Genomic DNA, 9023 nt, shown 5'->3' on the forward strand with positions numbered 1-9023 from the left:
TTTTAGCTTAAAGCCTGAATATAATGTTTACCTGGGAAACATCTGTGATCCAACTGTTCAGTAACCTTCAAATGGGCTGTGGGATGGCTTTGTATAATGCCTTACTGAGCAGCACTTTTGTCCACCTCCGTTAGCTGCTCATTTTAAAACTTAGATCAAATGTCACATGTAAGGGCATTTGAGATACAAAGGCTGCGATTGTTCAAAGTAAAATCGTGGACAGCCTGCTGGGAAAATTATTAATGTAGATCAATATAATGCTACTTAGAAAGTGAAATCCGCCTTTGTAGAATCCTCCTTCACCCCCTACAATTAAAAAATATATTAATTCCATCTTTGTTTTATTAATGGCAAACATTTCAGTACAAGTTCAGACACAGCACTGGAAACTTTGACTTCAGACTAGAGAAGGTAAGAGCATCAAGGAGGGACTTGTGATGTGATGCACCTTCTCTGTATGTTCTGGTAGGAATTAGGCTTTGTATCAATTGCCAGGTAACTGCTTGGGGTGGCAGAGGGAAACCAGAGCTAATACAGCGCAACGCTGCCTTTCATAAAGAGGTACTGAAAGTGTACCTGCCGTGTGTCCTGAATAGATGTTATAATAAGGAAAATAACAAAGGTTTTACCAAAATTAGAAGCCTCTTTCCGTAGTATTGAGACAGAAATTATTTACAAGATGATTGTCAAGAAAGAAACATCTCAAGTGAAGAAGTATTCTAGTTTCTAGACTTTCCACTGTAAAAGTCGGCTGTGGTCTATAGACAGTGATTCTTAATTGCTGACTGAATGGAAGTCATAGACCTGTTCTGGACTGCTTCCTCAGGGGCTTAGCACTCCCCTTATAATAGCCTGAGCAGTTAAATTCATTGATGTTTGAATTTAATAGCACTGAGATGAAACTAATATTGGCACTGATGTTAGACCAACTTCACCCTAAAATACATGGGCACTCCCATTGAAACAGAACTAATAATTTAAATTGGAGATAGCTCTAAAACGTTCTTCTATAAAGGAATATAAGTGCTAGGTATCTATCATTGACTGGTTTATTTTTTTTCCCAAATTATAATGATTAAGAAAGATACCAAGATCAGGTACATTATTCTTTATTAAATAAATTCTGTATCCCTTAAAAAAAAAATTCTGTATCCCTAAAATGTTTGCTTTTCTTTGTGGCTAAACCATTCCAGTACATAATCCATATTTGTACCACATTGAACCTGCAAGCAACAAAATCTTTAGTCGGAGTGCAATGTTTTGCCTGTGTACATACGTCATTTCACAAGTTTTAAACTTTAGCCATGTGCTCTTTCTTCCACAGTGTACTTAAGAGCTGAGAAAGGCCATGTGGATGTTCCTCATTCATTTTAGCCCTGGTCACTGTGGAGCCCTATACTTTTTAGAACTTAAAGGAACTTTAGTAGATATTAGCTTCTTAGTTGCCCATAAACCACTTACCATTTAATTATATCAATAATACACAAATATGTATGTATTTAACTCATTACAGAGTTGAAGTTCTCTTTGGAACCCCCCCATTTCCTACCCAAATTTACACAAATATAAATCTATTGTAATTGTTTAGGTTGTAAAGGATTTATTTTAATGTTTTAGAGCAATTCTTGCATACAGGGTAATTTTGGAAATGTATATTTTATTAGATGGTACTTAAAGTCCTTTTTTGCCCTCAAGATACTAATTTCAAATAAAAATTTTATATTAATATATAAGTTGATCTTAACTTTCTTTTAGGAGTACACATTTTGACGTTGTTTATCTGCTGGGAGATTATCAAATTTAGTTCCCTTTAGGAATCTTGGCAGTCTCTGTCCCAAGCTTTTCTGCGCATGATGTCCATGTTTTTTTGGTCAGACTGACAGGCATGACTCACCAGCACCCCACGGCAGATACCTCGGATGGGACCCTAGGTACCCCAGGGACCAGCACCAGCCCCCCATCACCTCAGCCTTAGCATCCCAAGCAGCCTGGGAGATTCCAGCTTGCTGCCCTGTTCTTTTTTTTTTTAAAGTGGGGCTTTGCAGCCCCTCCCAAGGCCCACTGGCTAACGGGGTACGGGAAAGGAATAGGCCTCCAGGGTCCTCACCCTGAAACAGCCATTCAGAGGCTCTTGCTGAAGACCCAGGTGGTGGCTCATTTCAGTTTCCTGATCTGAGGAAGGAAGGGATCTTGCGTCCACAGCCCACGCCCCGCCATGGCCTTCATTGCTGGATAACCTGGCCCTGCTTCCCAGGTTCTGATGGTCACAGAGGGAAACAGCTCATGTGAATCCTGCCACCCCTGCCGTGCACACAGTACATGTCTTCTCTCCTGCGGGATGCTGTCATCAGCCTTGCCTCCCCCGCGCCTCTTCCGTCAGAGGACGCAGCAGTTCAGGACTGCGGAGCAGCATGGCCCTGAGGCCAGGCCAGGACACGGGCGGTGTGGCCGTGATTTCAGGTCCTGAGTTAGCGCCCCTGGTTATCTGTCCACTCACAGGCCTTGGACGCAGGAAGAAAAGGACGGGGCAGCAGTGGGCAGGGGCCAACCCCCTGGCCCTGGCCCTCACCAAGCCCTTTGCACCCCACCCATGCCCCCGCCTCTGCAGCATCTCCAGGGCCCCAGGGCCCGCCCCTGGGGGCCTGCTTCCTCCCTTGGTATCCCCCAGTCTCAGCCTGGGGCCTCTGCCCTCCACTCACCACCTAAACCTGCCTGCCGCTAATGCTGCAGCTAATTCCTGCTGTCGCAAAGCCATTACCATGCACACAGGCTGCATTTTAGCATATGTGTGTGAGTGCACGCACACGCACGTGTGCACAGGGGAGGGGGCTTGGCAGGCAAGGTGCCTTGCTAATGCCTCGCTCATTGCCTCGGAGAGTTTATGCTGTTACCTGCCAACCTCTGGTCCCCTGCCCTGGCTGCCAGCCTCCATTAGACCTTGAGTGATGGGTCCTCACGCTCTGGGCAGGGGGTGACATGCCCAACTGGAGGGTCCTGGTGTCTCTGTCCTCCGCCTTCTCCTCCGTGGGTGGCAGCTGGACTCAGAGAGTAGCTGAACCACCCCCCACTCAGCCTCTGAGACCTCCAGGGCCCTGGGGGAGCAGAACCAACCTAGGGGTGCAAGATGGATGCTGGGAGGACTTCAGTAGCATTTGAGGCCCTGGCTTCCAGTCTCCCATCTGGCTCCAGCCCTTGCAGGCCCCTGTTCTCCCACCCTCATCTGCTTCCTGTGGACCCCCACCTTTACCCCCAAGTGCCATCACAGTTGCTCCACCTTGCTTCCTCCTGCCTCAGCACAGCCAGGTCTCCCCTAGGGGGAGGCAAACCCTCTATCCTTCCAAGAAGAACCTTTGACCTTTGTGTCAACACCCTTTGGTGAACCCTGACAGCAGCCGGGAGGCCCCCGTGCGCTCAGGAGGGAGGGTAGGGCACTGGTCAAGAGAGTGGCCTTCAGCACCAGGTGGGATTGCTTTTCCCCTCTGCTCCTCCAGTTTCTGATGGTCTGGTCTTGGCCAGGTCACTCAATTTCTCTGCGTCTCAGTTAGCCTTATCTGCAGATTGGGTCTGATAACACCTGGCTCAAATAATTATTAAAAGTCTAATAGATGGTTGCACCTCATTAGCCTTATCTGCAAATTGAGTCTGATAACTCCTGGCCCAAATAGTTATTATTAAAGGTCTAATAGATTGTATTACATTGAATCGCAAGAAATTGCTTATGTCCCAGTGGTTTACACGTTAATATTTACTGGGTGAGATACTGCACTGTCAACTTTGTATCCTTGATAAGGTATCTATCTACTCAATGCCCTTGCACTTTGGTTTTATAATCTTCACAGTTTGCATTTGTGCAAATGCTTAAAGAGTTCAAGCCAAGTGGGAAAGCACAAAGAAGAGGTAAGAAGCAAAACAAAAATCAGTCTCCCTGTCAGAAATAGCCATAATTAGTGAATAATAACCATTTCCAGAAATCTCTTTTTGCACTGATACAAGTAGAAATTTAGAGTGCTGAATGTATAGAAATATCGCTATGACAAGGGATCTATTTTAAATATAGTGTATTACAGTTTAGTTTATTTTCATGAAAGAAAATAAGTGGAAGGAAATGGAAAGAAATCACATAATTCCAGCAGATGTCTCTTCATCAGAGAGACGATGCTTTCTACATAGATCATCTCATATTAACAAAATGATATGAAAGCCATAAGAAGAAAAAGTTTTGACTAGGGAGACTCTTTCATGTAGATGTGGGGAGAAACGTGAATATTATAGTAGAAATTGAAGGCATTAAATTAGCAAATTTCAAAGAAATACCTGCAGCAAGACTGAGGAAAGAAAAAGCTTATGGAGAGAGATCACAAGAAAGAAAGAAAAAAAGACAAGAAAAGGAGAGGAAACAGGCACAATTGTGCGCCAGTTTGCACAGGGTTGAACAATGATATTCAAAATGGCACACATATTTAATGTAAAAGAATTTTGCCTACCTGTGCTCTCCTTTTCTAAAGATTTCTATCATGTTTAAATGGTGAGAAAGATGTAGTTTTTGGCATGTTATAAATACTGACATTTTGAAATAAAGCTGCTGCACTGTTTTACAATAGCCAAGACATGGGAGCAACCTAAATGTCCATCAACAGAGGAATAAATAAAGATGTGCTATATATACAGAGTGGAATATACACTTGGTCATTAAAAAGAATGAATAATGCCATTGGCAACAACATGAACGGACCTCGAGATTGTCATACTGAGTGAAGCATGTCAGACAGAGAAGGAGAAGTATCCTATGACCTCCCTTATATATGGCGTCTAAAAAGAATTGATACAAATGAACTTACAAAACAGAAACACTTGCAGATTTAGAGAATGAGCTTATGGTGACCAAGGGGGAAGGGTGGGGACAAGGAATAATTAAGAGAGTTTGGAACGGACATGTACCGTCTGCTGTATTTAAAGTGGATAACCAGCAAGGACCTACTGTTCAGGATGTGGAGCTCTGCTCAGTGTTACGTGGCAGCCTGGATGAGAGGGGAGTTAGGGAAGAATGGATGCGTGTGTGTGTGTGCCTGAGTCCCTTTGCTGTCCACGTGAAACTAGCGCACCACTGTTAATCGGCAGTGTGCTTGTGCTAAGTCGCCTTAGGTGCGACCCCATGGACTGTAGCCCACCAGGCTCCTCTATCCATGGGATTCTCCAGGCAAGAATACAGGAGTGGGTTGCCATGCCCTCCTCCAGGGGATCTTCCTGACGCAGGCATAGAACCCAGGTCTCTTATGTCCCTTGCACTGGCAGGTGGGTTCTTTACCTCTAGTGCCACCTGTGAAGATATAAAGAGTTCTACAAAATTAAAAGTCTGCTGTAGCTCTTTTGAATGTATCGGACCACTTTGATGGAACTCATATGGTTCAACCTGAGAGGTGAACCTCATGTTCTCTGAACTCATCTGGACTTGAACTGTTGTATTTTGTTTTTGTTTTCCTGGTATTTTAAGTAACATTCCCCTGAACTCTCCAACTTTTCTCACTAAATGAAGACAAAAAAGTTGGAGTCTGTGATTACAGTGGAAAAGAATTGTGACACCCCACCTGCTGCCCCCCCCCCACAGGATACCAGTGACCAGGGTAGGGGGTTGGCCCTGCTGAAGAAGGCCGGATTGAGCCTGGGGGAGGGGAGATGGTGGGGAAGACCCCCTTCTCCTCCCAACTGCTTCGGAAGAAAGGGGTTGAGGAGGGGAGGATTGCGAGTGAATGGTGCATGGGATGTACACAAAAGATTGGGTTCTGAATTGGAGGCTTGAAGAGCATGGTCTGCATGCTTCCATGCCTGTGACCCCTGGTGAACATACTGGGTCAGAAGCCAGGGGTCTCACCAACCACAGAGTCCTTTGTTCAGGTACAGGACCCATCCGTTTTTAGACACCCATGAAGCCTGCAGGGGGCAGCCCCGACCCAACACCCTCCCCCAGCCCCAAACAGCACCCTTACCTCTCCCTTATAAAGGCAGGTTCAGCCTAGGAGTGCCTTGGTGCCCTTGTTCAGTTGCTCAGTCGTGTCTGATTTCTTGTGACCCTGTGGACTGCAGCACGCGAGGCTTCCCTGCCCTTCACCATCTCCCTGAGCTTGCTTAAACTCAAGTCCATTGAATTGGTGATGCCATCCAACCATCTCGTCCTCTATTGTCCCTTTCTTCTCCTGCCTTCAGTCTTTCCCAGCATCAGGATCTTTCTCAAAGAATTGGTTCTTCCCATCAAGTGGCTAAACTATTGGGAGTTTCAGCATCAGTCCTTCCAGTGAACAGTCAGGATTGATTTCTTTTAGGATTGACTGATTTGATCTCCTTGTAGTCTGAGGGACTCTCAAGAGTGTTTTATTGACTAGGATACCGGGCTTTCACTCCCGTGGCCCACATTCAATCCCTGGTCCGGGAACTGAGATCTTGCAAGCCTCGCAGTGTGGCCAAAGGAAAAAAAGAATAGTCAAGTTCAGCCCCAAAGGAGGGAGAAATCAGAGCGGCAACTAAAGCTAGCAAGCTGAAGGAGACAGGCCACACCTGAGGAAGGGCCCTCGGGGCAAGGGGAGCCCCGATACTCAGACACCTTCTGAGCATCAGGCCACACACGACCTGGGGAGCCCCTCCCCCACCCCCACACTGCAGCCCCAGGTCCCTTTCTCTTTCCGTTCTCGAGGTGCCAGCATCTCCCTCGGTGCCTTCCGGGATCAGGCCCTCGCTGTTACCATGTCCGTGCCGGGAGACAGCATCTTACGGATTCCCAGTGTGTACAGGGTGCCAGTCTAGAGCAAGGATGATGATCCCCGCCAGCCCTTCGCTGGAAGCCCAGCGGGTGTCCTTCAGTCCTCCCGGCAAGATGGGTGATATTATCCCATTTCCCAGACCGGTTTGAGTATCAGGAACTGTATGGTTCCCTGGGCTACCATCACAGGTGATCATAAACTGGGTGGAAATTTACTCTCTCACACATCTGGACGCTAGAGGCCAACAGAATCTGTGTTGGCAGGGGCATGCTCTTTCAAAGGCTATTTGGGAGTATCTGTCCCATGACTGTCTAATTAATTTCCCATGCAGGAGGAAGTCCTCGGCTTGCAGCTCCTCCACTCTCTGCCGCCTTTGTCGCCTCAGCTTCCCCCTGTGTGTCTGTCCTTTTTTGCAAGGACACGGGCTTCCCCACTGGCTCAGTGGTAAAGAATCTGCCTGCAGTGCAGGAGACGAAGGAGATGTGGGTTCCATCGCTGGGTCGGGAAGATGCCCTGGAGAAGGGAATGGCTACCCACTCCAGTATTCTTGCCTGGAGAATGGCATGGACAGAGGAACCTGGCGGGATACAGTCCATGTGGTTGCAAAGAGTTGGGACATGACTGAAACAGCTGAGCACAGTGGATGAAGGGCCCACTGTAGACCAGTGTGACCTGCACTTCACTTTTTGGAGAAGGCAAAAGAGAAAAGGGAAGATACACCCATTTGAATGCAGAGTTCCATAGAATAGCAAGGAGAAAAAAGAAAACCTTCCTCAGTGATCAATGCAAAGAAATAGAGGAAAACAACAGAATGGGAAAGACTAGTGATCTCTTCAAGAAAATTAGAGATACCAAGGGAATGTTTCATGCAAAGATGGGCACAATCAAGGACAGAAATGGTATGGACCTAACAGAAGCAGAAGATATTAAGAAGAGGTGGCAGGGATACATAGAAGAACTATACAAAAAAGATGTCCACGACCCAGATAATCATGATGAAGTGATCACTCACCTAGAGTCAGACATCCTGGAACTCGAAGTCAAGTGGGCCTTAGGAAGCATCACTACGAACAAAACTAGTGGAGGTGATGGAATTCCAGCTGAGCTATTTCAAATCCTAAAAGATGATGCTGTGAAGGTGCTACACTCAATATGTCAGCATATTTGGAAAACTCATCAGTGGCCACAGGACTGGAAAAGGTCAGTTTTCATTCCAATCCCAAAGAAAGAAAATGCCAAAGAATGCTCAAACTACTGCACAATTGCACTCATCTCACATGCTAGTAAGGTAGTGCTCAAAATTCTACAAGCCAGACTTCAACAGTATGTGAATCGTGAACTTCAAGCTGGATTTAGAAAAGGCAGAGGATCCAATGATCAAATTGCCAACATCCATTGAATCATCAAAAAAGCAGGAGAGTTCCAGAAAAATATCTACTTCTGCTTTACTAGAAAGTAGAAAGGCTTTGACTATGCCAAAGCCTTTGACTGTGTGGAACTCAAGAAACTGGAAAAGTCTTCAAGAGATGTGACTACCAGACCACCTGACCTGCCTCTTGAGTAACCTGTATGCAGGTCAGGAAGCAACAGTTAAAACTGGACATGGAACAACAGACTGGTTCCAAACAGGAAAAGAAGTACGTCAATGCTGTATACTGTCACCTGGCTTATTTAACTTGTATGCAGAGTACATCATGTTAAATGCCAGGCTGGAGATCAGCTTGAGGAAGCACAAGCTGGAATCAAGATTGCCAGGAGAAGTATCAATAACCTCATATATGCAGATGACACCACCCTTATGGCAGAAATTTAAGAAGAACTAAAGAGCCTCTTTATGAAAGTGAAAGAGAGTGAAAAAGTTGGCTTAAAGTTCAGCATTCAGGAAACTAAGATCATGGCATCTGGTCCCATCACTTCATGGCAAATAGATGGGGAAACAGTGGCAGACTTTGTTTTTTGGGGCTCCAGAATCACTGCAGATGGTGACTGCAGCCATGAAATTAAAAGACACTTCCTCCTTGGAAGAAAAGTTATGAGCAACCTAGACAGCATATTAAAAAGCAGAGACATTACTTTGCTAACAAAGGTGTGTCTAGTCAAAGCTATGGTTTTTCCAGTAGTCATGTATGGATGTGACAGTTGGACTATAAAAGAAAGCTAAGCACTGCAGAATAGATGCTTTTGAACTGTGGAGTTGGAGAAGAGTCTTGAGAGTCCCTTGGACTGCAAGGAGATCCAACCAGTCCATCCTAAAGGAAATGAGTCCTGAAT

The sequence above is a fragment of the Cervus canadensis genome, chromosome 2 (assembly GCF_019320065.1).
Source record: "Cervus canadensis isolate Bull #8, Minnesota chromosome 2, ASM1932006v1, whole genome shotgun sequence".
Taxonomy (NCBI): domain Eukaryota; kingdom Metazoa; phylum Chordata; class Mammalia; order Artiodactyla; family Cervidae; genus Cervus; species Cervus canadensis.